The sequence below is a fragment of the Pipistrellus hanaki genome (genome assembly GCF_964339955.1).
Source record: "Pipistrellus hanaki genome assembly, chromosome: 4".
NCBI classification, from domain to species: Eukaryota; Metazoa; Chordata; class Mammalia; order Chiroptera; family Vespertilionidae; genus Pipistrellus; species Pipistrellus hanaki.
The window spans coordinates 77,407,114-77,424,880 of NC_140506.1; the positions used below are offsets into that span (position 1 = coordinate 77,407,114).

The following is a 17,767-nucleotide window of genomic DNA, read 5'->3' on the forward strand; positions in this document are numbered from 1 at the left end:
GGGATCTGGAGGTAAGAAAGCACAGAGGAGGTTAGGGACTTAATGGAGGGAAGGGTAGGACAGATTCTTGCCTGTCATGGGTCTACACTAGGAAGGGGCCAGCCAGTCGGCGCCAGAACCCTGAGAAGCACACTGGTAGTGTCCGTGCTGCGGGAGGCCCCGGTCAGAGGCAGGCAGACAGAGCCCTGTCCCTAGCTCTGAGCTAGCATCCCGCTCCTGTGCCCCGTGTCCGGGAGCCAGCAGGTCAGCCTCAGCAGAAATAAAAAGGGGGCACACCAGGCCCAGTGCAGGAGTGGAGTGTGGAGCCTTCTGTGCACAGAACCCAGGAGCCCTCGGCTCCCACCCAGCCTGATGGCAGAATCCAGCCCCAAGCTCCCTGGAACTTCCCCCCAGCATGGTTCCCAGGATGGCAGGGGCAGCCACTTGGTGTTAGAAGCTGCTGAATACTATTCAACTTCTACACTCTCTGAAATATAATACATTAATAAAACAGATTTTTTTAATTGGAAGAAATTTTTTTTTAACTTAAGAAGTAAATATTTATGTAATCTGGAGGATAAGGAAGAATTTTCTAAGCATGACTCCAAAACTTAAGTATTTAAAAGGGAATGATATAACATTTGATTAAATATTAAAAACAAACAAAAACAAAACAAAGCAGTAAGTTAAAAATAATATAAATGAAATAAACATCAAATTTGGGAAATTTTGCAGCATTAATAAAGAAGAGTACTATTCTTTCTATTAGAGTTCTTACCAGTCTTTTTGTTTTGTTTTGTTTTGTTTTGTTTTGTTTTGTTTTAGAAAACAGCACCTTAATAGAAAAGTAAACATAAAGCTTCAATATGCAACTCACAAAAGAAAAAAATCAAAATACATGTTTAAGATGTGCATGCTTACTCATGATCCCAGAAATCCAGAATAAACAATTCGAAACCATTTTGGCTATCAAGTTTCGAAAAGAGCTAATGCCAATATCGGGTATTGGTGAGGATGCGTGGGAATGAGCCCTCTCCTATTGCAGCGGGGAGTGTAATGGGGAAAATCTTTACGAAAAGGTCCCAAATCCTTGACCTGATCATCCCACTCCTGAGCATGTATTCTTAGAAAAACACTCATGGATGTGCAATATTTTTTCAACAGTAAAGTCAAAAATAGCACATGCCCCTTTGAGGACTAGAATGCATTTATTAAACATGATGAGGAAGCAACCTAGAGAGACATCCACAAATACTAAATTAAAAGGCAACTTATACAAGAGCATTCCCCTCCCCACCCCTGCTAATACAGAGAGGAAGGCTTTCATAAGTGTACAAAACACCCAAACACAAACTCTGGCAGATGTTCTCCCCAAACTGTGGCCCACGGTTATCTCTGGGACCATGGGATTAAAAAGTACATTTTATGTTCTCCTCTTTTCTTATTTGCTGTCATTGACCACCAATGTTTTGCCATGGACTTGTCATTCACACACGTGAACACAGTGCTCAGAGGGCGGCAGTCCCCTTCGGAAAGCCCCGAACCGCTGGCCAATCTGCGGGCCGGGGCCCACAAGGCAGGCTGCTCCCAAACATTTCCAAAGAATGGATCTGAGCTGGGCATCGTGGCACTAAACTATTCCTGACACTGTGTGCGCTGCCTGGCTGGCTCCACCAGGAGACCAGGGACAGCCAGTCACCACGGAGCTGTGACCACAAGGGGGGTCCCTTTGGCACCCAGACAGGCCTCAGCCCCTCACCCGCAGGCAATGCAAGAAGCACTGAGCCAGAGCGGGGAAAGGCTGAGGGGTGTGCAGCAGGCGCCTTCCTTCCAGCCCCTCCAGGGTAAAGGGCTCGATGCTCCCCCAAGAGGCACCGTGGACCAGCCCCGATACATGCAGGGATCCACAGAGCTTCCTGGAGAAAAGTGAGACATGGAGATTCCATGCACTGGAAAGGCAGGAGAAAGGATGTTGAACCACCACACCCTTTCCAAAGAACCTTTTACTCTGTGCAATGAATCAAACTCCATTTCCCAGCGTTATAATATCTGACCTGCTTTGCAGCTATTTCTGATGGAGCTTTCTGTTCACACGGATGATTTTCTCTGCCTTCCCTTCTCTCTGCCAATTACCTAATGATCTGGAAACTCCATTCAAATTTATGAGGGAGTTCCTATTTAAGAGGCCCCTACCGTGAATTATTCAATTTTAGTGCAAATAATCACTCCCTAACTCATCTGTTCAGATCTACCTAAACGATTCTATCAAGAAATACCTTGATTTTACTCTGTTTCCTCTCTGGCATCTTCTCCTAAGAATTCAAGGCGTTAAAGGAAGGAGTTCATTTAACTCACTTGCATTCCTCCCCTACCCGTCACCTCCCCAGTGGGAGAAGTGCCCGATGTATTATCTCGGCTTTACACTGAGCAAATAATCACAGAGCAAATGATGGAGACAAAGATTACTGCAGTGAGACCATCTTGCACACCAATGCAAACTTGCTCTTCCCAGCCGATGGCCGAGTCTTCAGATCACAGCTAGATCCCCACAGGACTGCCCTCCAATTAAACTTAAGAAACATCTCTAATCATGCCTTACAGACAAAGCACTGTGCCAAGAACTGTGAACACACACACACACACACACACACAGCCCACACACAACACACACACCAAGCCCTTTAAAAAGCTCACAATTTAGAAGGGGAAGAAGAGACATGACTGCACGTTAGCTTAGCTCATGGAGGGTCTATTTCCTCGTTGAAAGGGATGTCTTCTAACATCCCTTTAACTGTACCTTTCCAGGACTCTGTTATTCTAACTGTGATACTTAGTGCAAGCCAATACGTATTAGGTAAATGACTAGGTAAGTAAGTATTATACAAACACAGAGAGGGAGAAATTAAACTCAGCTTCGCCGGCAAGCTCAGCTTTACGGTTGCCTCTGCATGAGGAGGAGCAGAAAGAGCACAGCAAGGACACAGAGGTCGGTCTCGGTGGAATCTGAAGACACAGAAGTGGCGATGTTTGATGCCCAAGGAGGCCAAATGAAAGTCACTAAGAATTCGAAATGCAACTGGAAGTCTCTGGAAGCCCAGAGTGGCATGACTCACCTAGTGTTTTCAGCGGATGGACCAGTCGGAGCTGGCTCAAGTCCAGGCCAGAATAAGAACAGTGGCAGTGGGGTCAAACACTGGTGCCAAACAACAGAATGGACACGTCAATCGAGCACGTGTGGGTGGGGAGCGAGAGCCAGAGAGGACAACAAGCTTCTTATTCTGAGTGTCCGTGGGGCTGGAGGCTTCTGGCCAGGCAGGAGGGCACACTGTGGATTGGGAAGGAAATGGTCCCTTCTGCCTGGACCATGTCAAGTTTGGAATGCCCGTGGGACAATTTACACCTAAAGGCTGGTAAGACGTGATGCTCCAGAGATAGTTGAAGCACAGAGGAGGGGAAAAGATAGTCCAAAGAAAGAAACTAGAGAGAGCATGAAAAGGAAGAGGCAAATGCAGGAACTGTGGGAACACCTACATTTGAGGGTTGGAAAGGGAAACATGAGATAGAAAAGTGTTATGGGCTGATTTGTGTCTCCCTACAAATTCAAATGGTGAATTCCTAACCTCAGAATGCGACCGTATTTGCAAATAGGCTTTAAAGAGGTAATTAAGTTAAAATGAGGTCGAGTGGGCCCTGGTTCAATATAACTGGTGTCCTTATAAGAAGAGGAAATTTGAACACAGACACACAGAAAGGAAAACCATGTGAAGATGCAGAGAAGACGGCCATTGACAAGCCAAGGTCAGAGGTCAGGCAGAGAGCCTTCCCTCACGGCCCACATGGAACCATCCTGCTGACACCTGGTCTTGGACTTCCAGGCTCCAGAACGGAGAGAAAACAAATGTCTGTAGTTTAAGTCACCCCCATTGTGCTCCTTTGTTACAGCAGCCCTAGAAAACTAATACCAAAACCTAAGGGGTGAGAATAAGCCAGCGCAGTTCATTCAGGGGGCAGGTCCATAGGAAAAGGTTGGTGGATAGTGTCAAATAAGAAAAATGAGGACACCTTTTTTTTAAATTTTAATTTCTTTATATATACTTTCAACAGAATGAGGAGGGTCAGAATATTTTTTTAATATATTTTATTGATTTTTTACAGAGAGGAAGAGAGAGGGATAGAGAGTTAAAAACATTGATGAGAGAAACATCAATCAGCCTCCTGCACACCCCCCACTGGGGATGTGCCCGCAACAAAGGTACATGCCCTTGACTGGAATCAAACCCGGGACCTTTCAGTCCACAGGCTGACGCTCAATCCACTGAGCCAAACCAGTTTCGGCAAAATGAGGCCACCTTGTTAGATTTTAAAGTGAGGATGTCAGTGAGCTTTGAAAAGCAAGTTCATAATGTATTAAGTACCTAAGACTTAATACCATAGGGACCAACCATAGGGTTGGCCAATAGCAAAGAGCTAAGGGTGAACCGGTGAGAGCAGCAGGGGCAGACCCTCTTCAGAAGCTTTGCCATAAAGAGGGGAGTGAAATGAGATGGCAGCCTGGGGAGGCAGCAAGGTCAAGCAAACTTTTGGGGAGACTTCTGTTTATGAGCTAAGGAAAGGCAAATTTGAGATTTGAGCTGAGGAGAAAGGAAAACTGATAAGATTAATGGCAGAGCCATGTTGTCCTTGTAAACAAATGAGGACACTTCTTTCTTAGAAACAGGAAGAAAGGAGAAATTTTGAAGTGGAAAGGATGGAGAGCATTAAGGTCAAGGGAAGAGGTGATGGAGTCCATGCCTTCAATCTATCAAAGTCAGAGGCAGGATCATCTGAAGGAAGTAGAACATTCAGAAGAGTAGAAGAGACTCAGGAATACAGCCACAGTGGAGAGGGCAAGAAATCAGCCAAGGTTTCAAAAGAAGGAGTAGTAAAAATAATTTAGGGCCCACGTGTAGTTGCACAACATAAAATTTTAATGGAATCAATTTAGCTGACTGAGAACTTGAAAAAGTGAATGGTTAATGTTATTCTAGATGGAGGGTTGCAAAGTGAATACAGCAAGAGGCTAGGGAGGTCAACGAGTACAGGGCTCTGGGGAATTCAGAAATGTGGATTCTAGAGTAGGCTTGCTAATGACCTCTGAAGAGACAGTCATTGCAGGCTGGAAGTCAGAGAGAAGCAGTGAATAGTTATCTAGAAGCAGAAGTGGCAAACTATGACCATGAGCCCAAGTCCAGTCCACCTCTGTTTTTTTAAATAAAGTTTTATTGCAACACAGTCTGTTCATTCATTTTCATCTTGTCTATGGTTGGTTTCTGGATATAATCGCAGAACTGAGTAATTGCAACAAGCACCCTATGACCTACTACAAAGCTTAAACTATTTACTAACTGCCCCTTAAAAAAAAAAAAAAAAAAGTTTGCTAACCATTAGGCAAACCGCTGTAGTATGAAAATCAGTTGGCAACACCAGGCCAGTGAGAAGTGAGGGAGCAGCAAGACCAGGCCAGCTGATGACCAATGAGCCATCAGGCGGCCCAGCCAGTGATCAAGGACAGAGCAATCAAGGCAAGGACTGGACTGAGGAAATCCAGCCCAGAGAGCAGACCTGAAGTGACGGAGAACTTAGGGGTCCCCTCTCTCCACAAGTGTGGAACCCCCACTGAGACTCCTATTTGGGTAATGTGACCAATCAATCTGAACAATGCAGCAAGAACAAAAGCGAGACTCCCATGCTCAAAGCACAGCAGAGCCACCATCTCAGAAGCCTAGGACATGGGTAAAGGGTAGCCACCAAAGGAGGATTAAGACCAAACAGAGTGCAGTAGTAAAGTCATAAGTCAAATGCAAAACAGGTATCTGGTGCTTACCATACACAGGGTTGCCCCGAATGACATTCTAACCTTACCCATCGTTGTGGCTTCTCTTCCTTACGAGCTGGAGTTTGCCCACATGTGGGCCCATCAATTGACACATCTACAGAGCGCTAGAAAAGCAAAGACAGGGGAAATAGGACAGGGCCAACACCGGCAGAACCGGCTCCAATGGTATGGTATGAGAGAGAACCCACCTCCGTGTAGGTAAAAGGGTGCTCTGAGAGGGGAACATCGGAGTCTGCATGAACATGTCCGATGGAAGTTCCCTGAAACGCCGAGCTGGGCACATCTGGACAATCTGCATTACAGAGGCCGTACAGCCTGGTGGCCTAAGAGCCCGGCTTCCAGAGCCATGAGGCAAGCTTCACTACTCATTCATCAGCTGTGTGACTTTCAGCAAGGTACTGAACTCCTCTGTGGCTTGGCATCCTCATCGACACAAATGGAGTCAATAATGGCACCTCCTCCCTTACCTTCCTGGGTTGCTGAAGGGATTCAATGAGCTAACCTCTGTGAAGTACTCAGAAAGGAGCACTTATATAACCATTAGCTATAATTATACTGCCTCAACCTTTATGCTAACTTTCATCTGCCCCTAAGTCTTTTCCTACTCTATTTTAAAGACTTGATCTTCTAAGACCATGGTCGGCAAACTGCGGATCGCGAGCCACGTGCGGCTCTTTGGCCCCTTGAGTGTGGCTCTTCCACAAAATACCATGGCCTGGGCGAGTCTGTTTTGAAGAAGTGGTGTTAGAAGAAGTTTAAGTTTAAAAAATATGTGGCTCTCCAAAGAAATTTCAATCGTTGTACTGTTGATATTTGGCTCTGTTGACTAATGAGTTTGCCGACCACTGTTCTAGGACAAAATACACCCGCCCTGAGAATGTAATGTCCCCTTCAGTCTCTGAGCCTTCATGTGAAGCAAAGCATGAAGAGATAGGCAGGAAATTGTCCCTGTCAACACTGACATGCTGAAACAGGTGCCTTCCGCTGAAAAAAATAAAAAATAAAAAGCAGAAGGAAAGGATCCAACAAAATATAACCTATTAGTCATCGCATGCCAAACACATCACATCAGGTGACAAATGCCAGGAGCATCAATTAGGACCTATTCTTACAACAGGTTTAAATAGTCATCATGACATCAAGAAACCTGTATGGCAAGAGTGTTCTTTATTTGTTTCAACGACAGGAGGAAAATATTTGGGGTGAAGACAGTAAATGTAATTATTCTGCATCAGGTAGGGCAGCCTGAATTAGCATCCCACCTGGGAACAAGCTACTGAACATCTGTCAAAGTGTCAACTCCAACCGCAGAAGCAAGGAACTTCGTCAAGCTCCTGCGCAGTTAACTGAAGTTGGCTGGAGGAAGGCGATGGAAAATCACAGGTATAATTAACAGCAATGTCTCCCGATTCACAGGCGCTTTTACTCTGACTACATCGTCCGTCTTTCTGGGTGTCGCTGTCTCCTGATTCCCCTGCATGGGGAGCAGCAGGGGCTTCCTTCTCCCTCCTGCTGGTCTCGATTCCACAGCAGCCCTGGCCTGATGATTTGTGACTCTGGACCATCAGTTTCCTCCCTTTCAAAACTAAGGAGTTTAGAGTAGATCATTGGTAAGGTCCCTTGCACTCCCCGAGCCTCTGATTCTGACTATAAATGTTGATCAGGGGCAAGAGGATGCTCTGGATTCTGAAGGACAAAGAGGTGCAAGTGATTTGTCGTCATGATTTTAACTTTTGGGCTCCAATACTAGAGCAATAATGTTTAAATGTCCAGAGATGAATTTTAATGAATATTTAATTGATCTGTTCTTTATAATATTAAAGAGGGAGGGGGAATCAGGGTCTAGGTTCACTGTTCTCCAACCCTACCTTGAATGAACCAAAGATAATCCCATGAAAAGGCAATGGCTCCAGAAGCCAAACAGATCAGGAATCTGATTCTCCTGCCTGGGCCTTGCCCTCCCCGTGTGGCCCATGAGAAGCAGCAGAAGAACCTGGAGCTTCTTAGAACCGCAGGCTCCAGGCCTGCTCCAGACCTGGCATCAGAATTTGCAATTGAACAACATCCCTGAGGGACTTGCAGGGACCTCAGTTTGAGAGCAGCTGTCTAGAGCCCTGATTCTCAAAGTTGACTGTACAGTGCACTGAATCACCTGGGGCCTGGGTCCCATCACTCCCAAGAATGTGACGCCACTTCTCTGGGATGCGATGGCCACTGGGACATTTTTAAGGCTCCTCAGAGGATTCTAATGAGCAGCAAAGTTTGAGAAACACTGAGCTAGGATTCTCCACTTCTGGTTCTAAAACTCAAATCCAGGGTCAACCGACTTCCCTCTGGAAAGGATTGTATCACCCTTCCCAAGAAGAGAGCAGGATCACCCACTGGCGTTCCAAGTGATGATGGGTCACCATCCCGAGTCAGAACCTGCCTCTTGTGTTTACATTCGCGTCTGAGGTTACTCCCCGGACCTCCGAGCTCCTGCAAGGTGCTCACTCCGGGAGAAAACCATTTTTTAGCTTTTAGTTCTCCCTCTTTCTTTCTCTCTCCTCTCTCTCTCTCTCTCTCTCTCTCTCTCTCTCTCTCTCTCTTTCTCTCTCTCTCTCTCTCTCTCTCTCTCTCTCTCTCACCACACCATTTCAAATCAGAGTACAGAACTTTCTTTTTCAGCAGCATCTTTCATTCAGAGATCCCAAAGCACATGGATCCCAGGACCAGAGGCCAGAATGGGGGAGTAGAAGAATCCATGGTGATGTCCATGTTCAGTCCCTCCCAGTGTGCAAGACTCTGAGTCAGCCTGCACCGTAACTAAAAATTTAAGGCTGTGATCTCTGAGTGAGGACCACTGACAGTATCTGCCAGTATTTATATTTCCCTCCTTTTTAATTTTGTGATCCTTCCCCTGTGATTCCTGCCCTTTGAGGGCCCCACAGATTCCGTGCCTCCAGGTTTTTGAAAGAAGCATTTATTTCTCTATGTGTGAGAAGTAGAGAACTTTGGTATTTATTAAGAGATAAAATAGGAGCCAAGCTGGAATACAACAGTACTTGTATCCACCAGAGCTCAGAAGCGGGTTAGCATCCTGGCAACTAACTTGAGGATTGGGTCTGGGAGTGAACAGAGGACCAACAGCCTCAGCTGAGAGATGATCCATCCTCAACCTGCTGCCACCGAGTGACTCATGAAGGGAAGGGGTTGGGGACAACCCACAAAACAGACTTGAAAACTCAATCCCCAGAAGAGATCTTTCTAGGTCTACATCCATGAGTTTGCCCAGACAAAAAGTGATTCAACTAGTTAAAGCAATTTCACAAAGTCAGAATATGCTCTTCCCTTTTTTTTTTTTTTTTTTTTTTTAATAGTCTATTTATTTTGAGAGAGAGAGGGAGGGAGAGAGAGAAAGATAGAAACATCAATGTAAGCCCTAACTGGTTTGGCTCAGTGAATAAAGCGTCAGCCTGCGGACTGAAGGGTCCTAGGTTCATTCCTGATCGGTGTTTCTCTCTCATCGATGTTTCTAACTCTCTGTCCCTCTCCCTTCCTTTCTCTGTTAAAAAAAAAATAAAATAAAATAAAAATTAAAAAAAATAAAAAGTATTAAATGTGTATATTTAAAAAAAAAAAGAAAGAAAGAAACATCAATGTAAAAACACCACATCAATAAGTCGACTGCCTCCTGCATACCTCCTACAGGGATCAAGTCCAAAACCCAGACATGTGATCAGAAATCAGGAATGGAACCAGCAACCTCCTGGTACATGGAATGGTGCCAACAACCGAGCCACATCAGCCAGGACAAGTCTGATCTTTCATGTAGAAAGTGTGCTTGTCCTTGAGGAAGGTGGAGATTTCAGCTAGTGCCTCACAGGCCTCTGTGGTTCCCACCACCACAGGCTCACCTGGGACCCCGGGGCAAGCTACCCAGCTTTGCTGCATCTTCGTTTCCTCATCTGTAAAATGAGGAAATACTAATAATCCAGAGGAGGATGAATACCTGTCACTTCCTGCTGGATATGGAACGGGTGTTTACATGACTGTGTGTAAAATGAACTGGCCACTTTAGACCAGATGAAACAACAGAACAACTGGCTTCCAGGACAAGCCGGAGGAATGCTGGAGGCTGACGTGCCGCATCAATGTGTAGTACAGATGTTCGGGGCTTTCTTCCCAGGCTGTAAAGATGTTTACACAGAAGTCAGGCCTGTTATCAGTACACAAACAGATTACAGTTTTACAGAATAAACGAACCGCTCAAACACCCTCCCATTTTTAATTTTTTTTTCATCAGCTTCAGAGTGCTTTTCTAATTCTTGGGTTTACCAAAACAGATACATTTCTGACAACACAGAGCCACTGCGGAGTCTAGGGAAGAGGTTCCAGGGTGAGGAAACCGACTCCGTTTGACAGAGTGCATGTCATTTGCTCCTGCGGTCCTCATTTTTCCCATGTGTAAAGTGAAATAACCCTGGGCCTTGTTCCCCCTTTAAGCGCCATGGTTCTATTACTTTATCAACCATTCTCTTCTAAGCACATATTGGCTCTTCTCTTCTCCAAGAAAGGATGTAATTAAAATAATGATGAGAAAGTAGCAGTTCTGCTGAATCACATAATGAGACCAATCCGACACCGTTCAATTATCCTAACACAGAGTTTCATTCCCAACACCGGTCTGCGCGGAGAGACCAATGGGGGTACAGCTCTTCCCAAGCACCTCAGCAGCCCTAAGGAACACTTCATTGAAGGTTTTTTTCCTTTCCTGTTTTCAAAGGATAGTACTCCGCTGCGATAAATATGTCACCAAAATAATTAGCTAAGCTCCCTAATTTGCACTTCTGAGCATCCACATTGGCTAACTTTTGTTAATGAAACACTGGCAAGTGGTTTGTAATCATGTACCAACTTCTGGGCTCCACTGTTAGAGCAATATATTTCAGTGCTCAAAAATGAACATTTAATGAATATTTAATTGCTCTATTCTTTGTAAGTATAAAGTATGCTCTCAGTGAACACTCGGAATGCTAAAGAGACAGGATGCAGCTTCTCCTAGCTGAGCCCTATATTCAAAGTTTCCCAGTGACTTTAATTTAAGGGGGGAAGGTCATCTACAATAGGTTTCAAGCTGTAGAGGAAGGAATTTTGTTAGAGCAGTATCCCAGAATCCTTCAACAAAGAATTAGATGTACTAATACTAAAGGCCCGATGCACGAAAATCATGCAAGAGTAGGCCTTCCTTCCCCTGGCTGTCAGCACCAGCTTCCTTCTGGCACCCAGGACCCGGGCTTCCCTCTCAGCAACAGCTTCGTGGGGAAGGTCGATCGGAAGGACATCTGGTCTAATTAGCATATTGCATGTTTATTATATAGGATATTTGAAATGCATAGGGAAAAAAGCCTAACAATATATGTACAGAATGGTAATTGTCTGGGGAATGAGAGAACAGAGAAGTGTTATCACTTTTTATGTAACATTTCTGTATTGCTTTAATTAAAAAAAAAAAAAATGTTTGCTTTGTAACTAAAAATATTTTTAAGACTCAAACAAAGAGCCACCCATTGGGGCAGTTGGTGCAAAATAGTTCCAGAAATAGAATGGCAGGAAAAAAGTGTTTCGTAGAGATGCCTCTTACAACATCCATTCAAGACATTTGTGGTCATCAGTGTCTACATTTCCAAACAATTCTTTTCTGATTATAAAATAAATATGCGCTCATTTTCAAAAAATAAAAATAAAAATCATCCAAAATGCCAACATCTTTGAACAGGCAGTGTGAACATTTTTAGACCACTGATTTTCATTATTCTTCTAAAATGTGGTTTTGTCAGTACCCACACTTAATTGCTACATTAGAAACCACTAAATTAAGGTTACCAAAGCATTTTCTCTCCATCTGTTACTCTTAAACATTGCACGTTTCATTTTACACTCTAATTAAGACTCGTTTTACTGTACCAAGATAGTGCACACAGAATGGAAAGCTGCTGGTATAATCTTTCAAAAACATGTTTAAGTCACTCACTCTCCCATTTAAAACCCTCCAGTGGCTTCCATCAAACTCAAACTCTCCATGAGGCTCCCCATGAACTAGTCCCTACTTCTCACCTCTTGCCATACCAGCCTCCTTCCGGTCCCTTTAATGCACCCAGCCTGTTCAGACCTCAGGGCCTCTGCACTGGATGCACCCACTGTCTGGAAGTTCTCCAGATCTTCCCCCTGACCTACCCTCCTTAATAGGGCTCCTTGCTGAGCACTCACTGCACTTGTCTCCATCACATCATCTAATTTTATTTTCTATTTTATTGTCTTGTACCACCAGAATATGAGTGTACCACCTCTGTCTAATTCACCTTTTTCCCCAAGACCTAAGCCAGATGTGTATAATAAATATTGACTGAATGGATGAAAATGTACTCAAAGTACACAGCTATGTGGGGCATGAGATAAGGTAACTACTTACCTAGTCTTATTGATAGCAACACAGCCCCTTAATGAGACTTTTAAAAATAGGTCATCGCCTTCTGGGGCAGACTGATCAGACAATGCTGCCCGTAGCCCTGCCAGTGGGGGGGAAGTGAGTTATTTAGTCTTAGCCACAGTTTCATTTTTTATCCACCTCATTACCTGAATCAGAAACCCGGGAGTCACGCTGCACCCTTCCCTTTCTCCTATTCCTACATCAATTAATCAAGAAGTCTCACCAACATCCCTTCTTGTGGAGGACAGTCCAACTTCTAAGTCGCTGTGTTTTCACAGGATCATTCGTGTCTTTCAGAAAACTACCTCTCCCCATTCCAGTGATATTTCAAGAAACTGCTACTACACATGCAAACCCAAAGCTATGCCAAGTGGACATTTCCTCTCTGCATTTGAATGTAACCGAAGTATACGATGATGAGGATGATGATGATGATGATGATGATGGAGGAAGAGGAAAAGGCTGGAGATCATTTGTCTCCATACTATTGCCTGAGAGAAACTGTGGGCCATTCCTGCCACCAATATGCCCTCTGCCTAATTCCTGTCTGCTCCAAGCCTGGCTTTTTAGATGTGTCTTCAGTCCTGTGAGTGCCCATCAATACTGCTAACAGATTCTCTTTGGTTTAGTTGTTATACAGAGTTGGTTTCTGTTACTTGCAACCCAGGAACTCTGAGGATTGTCCTACATGTTTGCCCAATCCATCTCTTCTGCTCCACGCCCCCTCATGGCCTCAGCACCAGCCACCTCACTGGTCTCCACACCGCTGGACTTATTGCCAGATCCATTCTCTACAAGGTCCCCAACAAGTCTTACCTAAAATTCAAATCTGACCATGCTGCCCATCCCTAATGGAGAAATGGGGCACCTCCCGTCCTGACCAAAGACCTCCATCTATCATTCTAGCTTCTTCTCTTGTCACTCTCTGCCTCGACCTGTAAGCTCCAGGAACTCCAAGCTTACAGCTGCTTCCCCATATTCTCTGTATATTTTCTTTTTTTTTTCCATGTATTTTATTGATTTTTTACAGAGAGGAAGAGAGAGGGATAGAGAGTTAGAAACATCTACGAGAGAGAATCATTGATCAGCCACACCCTGCACACGCCCTGCTGGGGATGTGCCCACAACCAAGCTCCACAGGCCGACCGACGCTCTATCCACTGAGCCAAACCAGTTTAGGCTCTACATATTTTCTTACCTCTCTCCCTGTGCCTACCCTTCGTCCTCTGCATGGAATACCTGTTTAAGGCTGACCACTTCCTAATCACCCTTTAAGCTCAGCTCAGACATCACTTCCATCCTAAGCTAGCTGCCTGCTGTCTCTGCTCACCAATGAGTGCCCCCAATACATGGTCTGCCTTCCCCACTCTCCTGTGATTTTTTTATGACAGGTGCTGTGTCATATTTATCTCAATATCCATACCACATAACAGGCACTGAATACATTTTGTTAGATAATTTATTAACTAACCACTTATTAGATGATCTTGTTTAAATGATTAAAAGCATACTTCACTCTGAAAGCCGCAGGTCGGATGCTACCACTGTGTTTTAATTTTCCATCTTTCTAACCACATTCAGAATTCCTCTGAAGCTGAGTGACTGAGGGATCAGTCTAGGCTGCCCATCTGGAAGACGGTTTCATCGCTGGAAGCGCACAGTTTTAACAGGAATCGGAGGCTATTGTTCATCGCGCTGCCTAATGGTTCTTCATCATAAAAGGATGTTTCAGACACTCTGCCTGCATTAGGTTAAGCCTCCGGTGAAGGGCAAAGATGCCACCCACCCCATACTAATGTGAGCACACTGAGAGGGAGCATGCACACAAACAAGCAGCGGCCCAGAATCAAACCAAATCTGGCCTTGCACCTTACCAGGCTGGGATATGGGCACCCCGAGAGGGCAGGGCTTTCTCCTCTGACCCAATGCACCAAAGCCCAGCTCCCTCCGGAGCTAGAGCTTCCTCACCAGGAATGAGGAATGAGACGCTGACCTAGATTCACTCAGCAGACACAGACAGGGCACCCACTATGGGCCTGACTCTGAAGGAGGCACCAAAGGTCAGAGGTGACCAAAATACGCTTCAGATCGTAAGCCAAGGCATAGAAAGGGCCCGGGTCTTAGGATCAGAAAGCCCAACCTCTTAGAATCAAAACATAACCCTGCCTCTTCCTCACAAGCTACGCAGCCCCAGGAAAGTTATTTAACCTAATCTCCCTTAGCATCTGCTTCCACATATGAAAAATGAGGATTATGTGAGCTCAAATGTGTGAGTGTGTCTTGCAGTAAGCAGAGGCTCTGACACCTGAATAAAGAGTGTCTTCAAAGACCTGAAATGTCCAAAGTTCTATCACAGCCAGGAGAATTCCCCTCGGCATAAGAACTAGCGGCCTTTCTGCCACCCAAGAGTACCGCATGGGCGGCTGGTGGTGGACTGGGCTGGCAAAGCCCGGACTGCAGGCTTAAAGTGCACAGAAACCTCTCTCACTGGCTGGTGACCTCGGAGCACACTGTCCACTCGCGATGGAAAAGAAATTTCTAGACTCGAGCCCAACACTCCCCAGTATTAAGCACCGATCAGAGTCCTCCCACCGTGGAGATCAATGTTCAAGTCAACCAAGCAACTGTCCACACACACACACACACCCTCACCGCAGCCAATCCCCACCGCCCCTTAGCTCGGTGTGTCTTCATCCAGTCATGCCCATCAGTTGCTCCACAGAACCAGCTGAATTAAATTGTTTTCTTTCTGAAAAGCCCTTACTCCGCACTCTCACCGAAGGCCCGATTACTGGCAACAGTTACATTCTGAGTTCAGAGAGAGGTGATCATTCTAAGAGGATTTAGCGCTCCTCCAATAAAATAGCCTGGGGATTGGGTTTCCTGCGAGTTTTGTTTTCATTACTCCACTTGGAGAGATCCAGTAACCAATGTCAGTGTCCTAGACCAGCTCCTCAGTAAACATCGCAGTTCTCCAGGCGGCTGGTGCCATGACAAACCCACAGGTCTGCAGTGAGCGCAGCAAAGAGGGCCCCGCTGCTGGGGGAACGTGCCCCCCCTCAGCGTCCAGTCCACGGGGCACCCATCAGGGCCACCACCAGCTGCCTAAGGGACTGACCACTTCCTAATCACCCTTTGACTCCCAACCGCTGTGCAGATCGGGAGCCCAGGAGGGAATCCTGAGCTGGGTGCCCGCCAGGGCTGCAAGCATGGGGGGTGAGGGGAGGTCTCAGCTGCCATCTAGGCTTCGGTCAAAGCCTCCAATACATAAAATGGGACTCCATCGACACTCCTCCTCCCAAGATGAAATTAAAACCACCAGCGAGCCAAGGAGAGCTGCAGTCAGGCTTTGATTTGAGGGGAGAAAAAAAAAAAAAGAAAAAAGAAAAAAGAAAAAAACCTGTTCTGCTCTAGCCTCCAGACAATTTCACACCAAATGGCTTTAAAACCCTTCCCAAAGCTCTGATGCCTGACTTGAAAAAGAGTTTATCTTTTTTTTTCACCAAAAATCAGCAGTGAAAGAAGCAAAATGTGGAAATCCTGAGGGCTAAGGGTTCCCATTGGCACAAAGGCTGCCGGGTGTGTCTGGGCATACGGGGCGCAGAAATGTCACTTTTTCCCAGAGGTCACCGCACCTCTACCCCGAGGCCGCTCGTATTCGCTCTGGAATGTAATGACTATGAAAACTAATCAGACTTCGCGACCCAACACGGCTGCACACAGTCCGCCGTGAGCCCCTATTCTCTGAGTCCATGTTAGGTCTCCTTTTTCTGCGAAAAACAGGCTCAGGGGCTGGGATGGCGCTCCGGGCTTGGCACCCAGGGCACTGCAGGCGCCGTTTCCCCTGGGCTGAGAGCGGGAACCTGGGCAGGGAAGGCGCCGGCCCCGCACACTCCTCCCCAAACCCGAAAGAGGGGGGCCGAGGGCGCACGTGGCGGGCGCCTCGGAGGCGAAGCCAGCGAGCCCTCCATCCGCCCTCCACACCGCCGTCCCGCAGGGGAGAGGCGTCCCCCCGCCCGGCCCCAGAACTACCTGCTGCCTGGGAGCCCTCAGGCCAAGTCTGAGGAAGTTCGCTCCTCGGGGCGGCCAGTCCGGGGAGGCTGGAACCGGGAGCTTCAACCCAAACTGCCCTGAGAGCCGGAGCCTGCCGCTGCCCGGGCGCCGGACTCACGGAGCTGCCTGATGCCCAGAGGCCAGCTGAGCAGCATCAGCAGGTCCCAGTCCGGGCTGCCGGAGGCCTCCCTGGTTACCCCGAACTCCGCAGGGCCCGGACCCCGAACCCGATCGGGTGGAGGCGAGGAGCGTGCGCCCTGGCAGGCGAGGGGCTGGAGGTGGAGAGGAGCCTGCCTCCCGCCTCCCGCCTCGCCTGATCGCCATGGCTCCCGGCTTCCCCAAGACCTGGGAGCCGCGCTGCCCTCCCACCTGGGCTGCGGTTCCGATCCCCTGCCCTCCCGCCCCTTCCCTCCCTCCGCCCTGGTGCTGGCCCCCAGCCTCAAGCCGGCACAGCTCCGGGACACCCAGCTGGGACACCCATGGCCCTTTGCCCAGCCCCACGCCCCCGGGCGGCGTCCAGGAGCCACCCCAAGGGAGAGCAAGGTGGCTCGAAGAGCTGGGACGCCCCCTGCCCGGGCCAACAGGTACGGAGGCATCGTCGGCCACCTGCCCGGCCCCCCACTTCGGGGAGAGGGGCCCGAGACAGCCGCCGCGGGCTTTGCGCACCGCGGAGAAGAGAGGGGCGAGGACGCAGGGGGAGGCATGGAGGAGAGGGGGCGATCGGGGGGAGGGGGGGGGAATGGCACTCACCTCTGGCAGGGCCGGGGCCCACAGCCCTGAAGCCCGGGTTCCGAGGCGCGGAGGCGCGGCGCCGGGGGGCTCCCTCCGAGGCCCGCGGGGAGCGGGCGGGCGGCTGCGGGCGCCGGCGGGCAGCTCCTCGCCGCGCACTCACACACCCAGCGGGCGGCCGCGTCCCCGCGCCGGCATCCCCGGCGCCGCCGGCTCCCACGGCGCCCCAGGCCGCTCCCCAGGCGCGAGTTCCCCGTCGGCTGGGAGCGCTCTCCGGGCGCTGCCTCCCTGTCTGTCCTTGTCTCCGCTCCCGGCTCCCGTCTGGGGCTCGCGTGCCCCGCACCCTGCACGGCGCGCTCCCCTACCCCGCCCGCTCCCGCTCCCGCCGGCCGTGCGGAGCCCCGGCGCGCGGGCTCAGCCCATGTGCTCGGCTGCCTCGCAGCGCCCAGGAGCCCAGTGGCCGAGGCCCCGCCGCCGGAGTTGCGCGCCCTGGAAACTCCATGCAGCTCCGGCCTCCTCCCGGCTCCTCCCCCCGCGGCGAGCCCCCCGGGGCCTGGAGGCCCCCCGCCCGTCCGCCGCGCCCGCCCCGCGCCGCCTTAGCGCGCGCCGGGAGCCGGGATTCGGGGCTCGGCTCGGCAGCCCGCGCCGCGCTTCCCCGAGGG

General features: G+C 48.5%; 1 protein-coding gene across 15 annotated transcripts in view; it reads right to left on the minus strand.

Annotated features, from left to right (window-relative positions):
- CALN1 (calneuron 1) overlaps positions 1 to 17,767 on the minus strand; it is a 428,626-nt gene that overhangs the window by 310,819 nt on the left and 100,040 nt on the right. Inside the window, exon 1 of one of the 15 annotated variants that reach the window (XM_084880727.1) lies at positions 17,127 to 17,695. The exons of 13 other annotated variants lie outside the window; for them this stretch is intronic. The gene's annotated coding sequence lies outside the window, so the exon portion shown is untranslated. Of the gene's footprint in view, positions 1 to 16,355; positions 16,717 to 17,126; positions 17,696 to 17,767 lie in introns of those variants that run through there. One more of the 15 variants, XM_084880737.1, reaches the window with a different exon arrangement.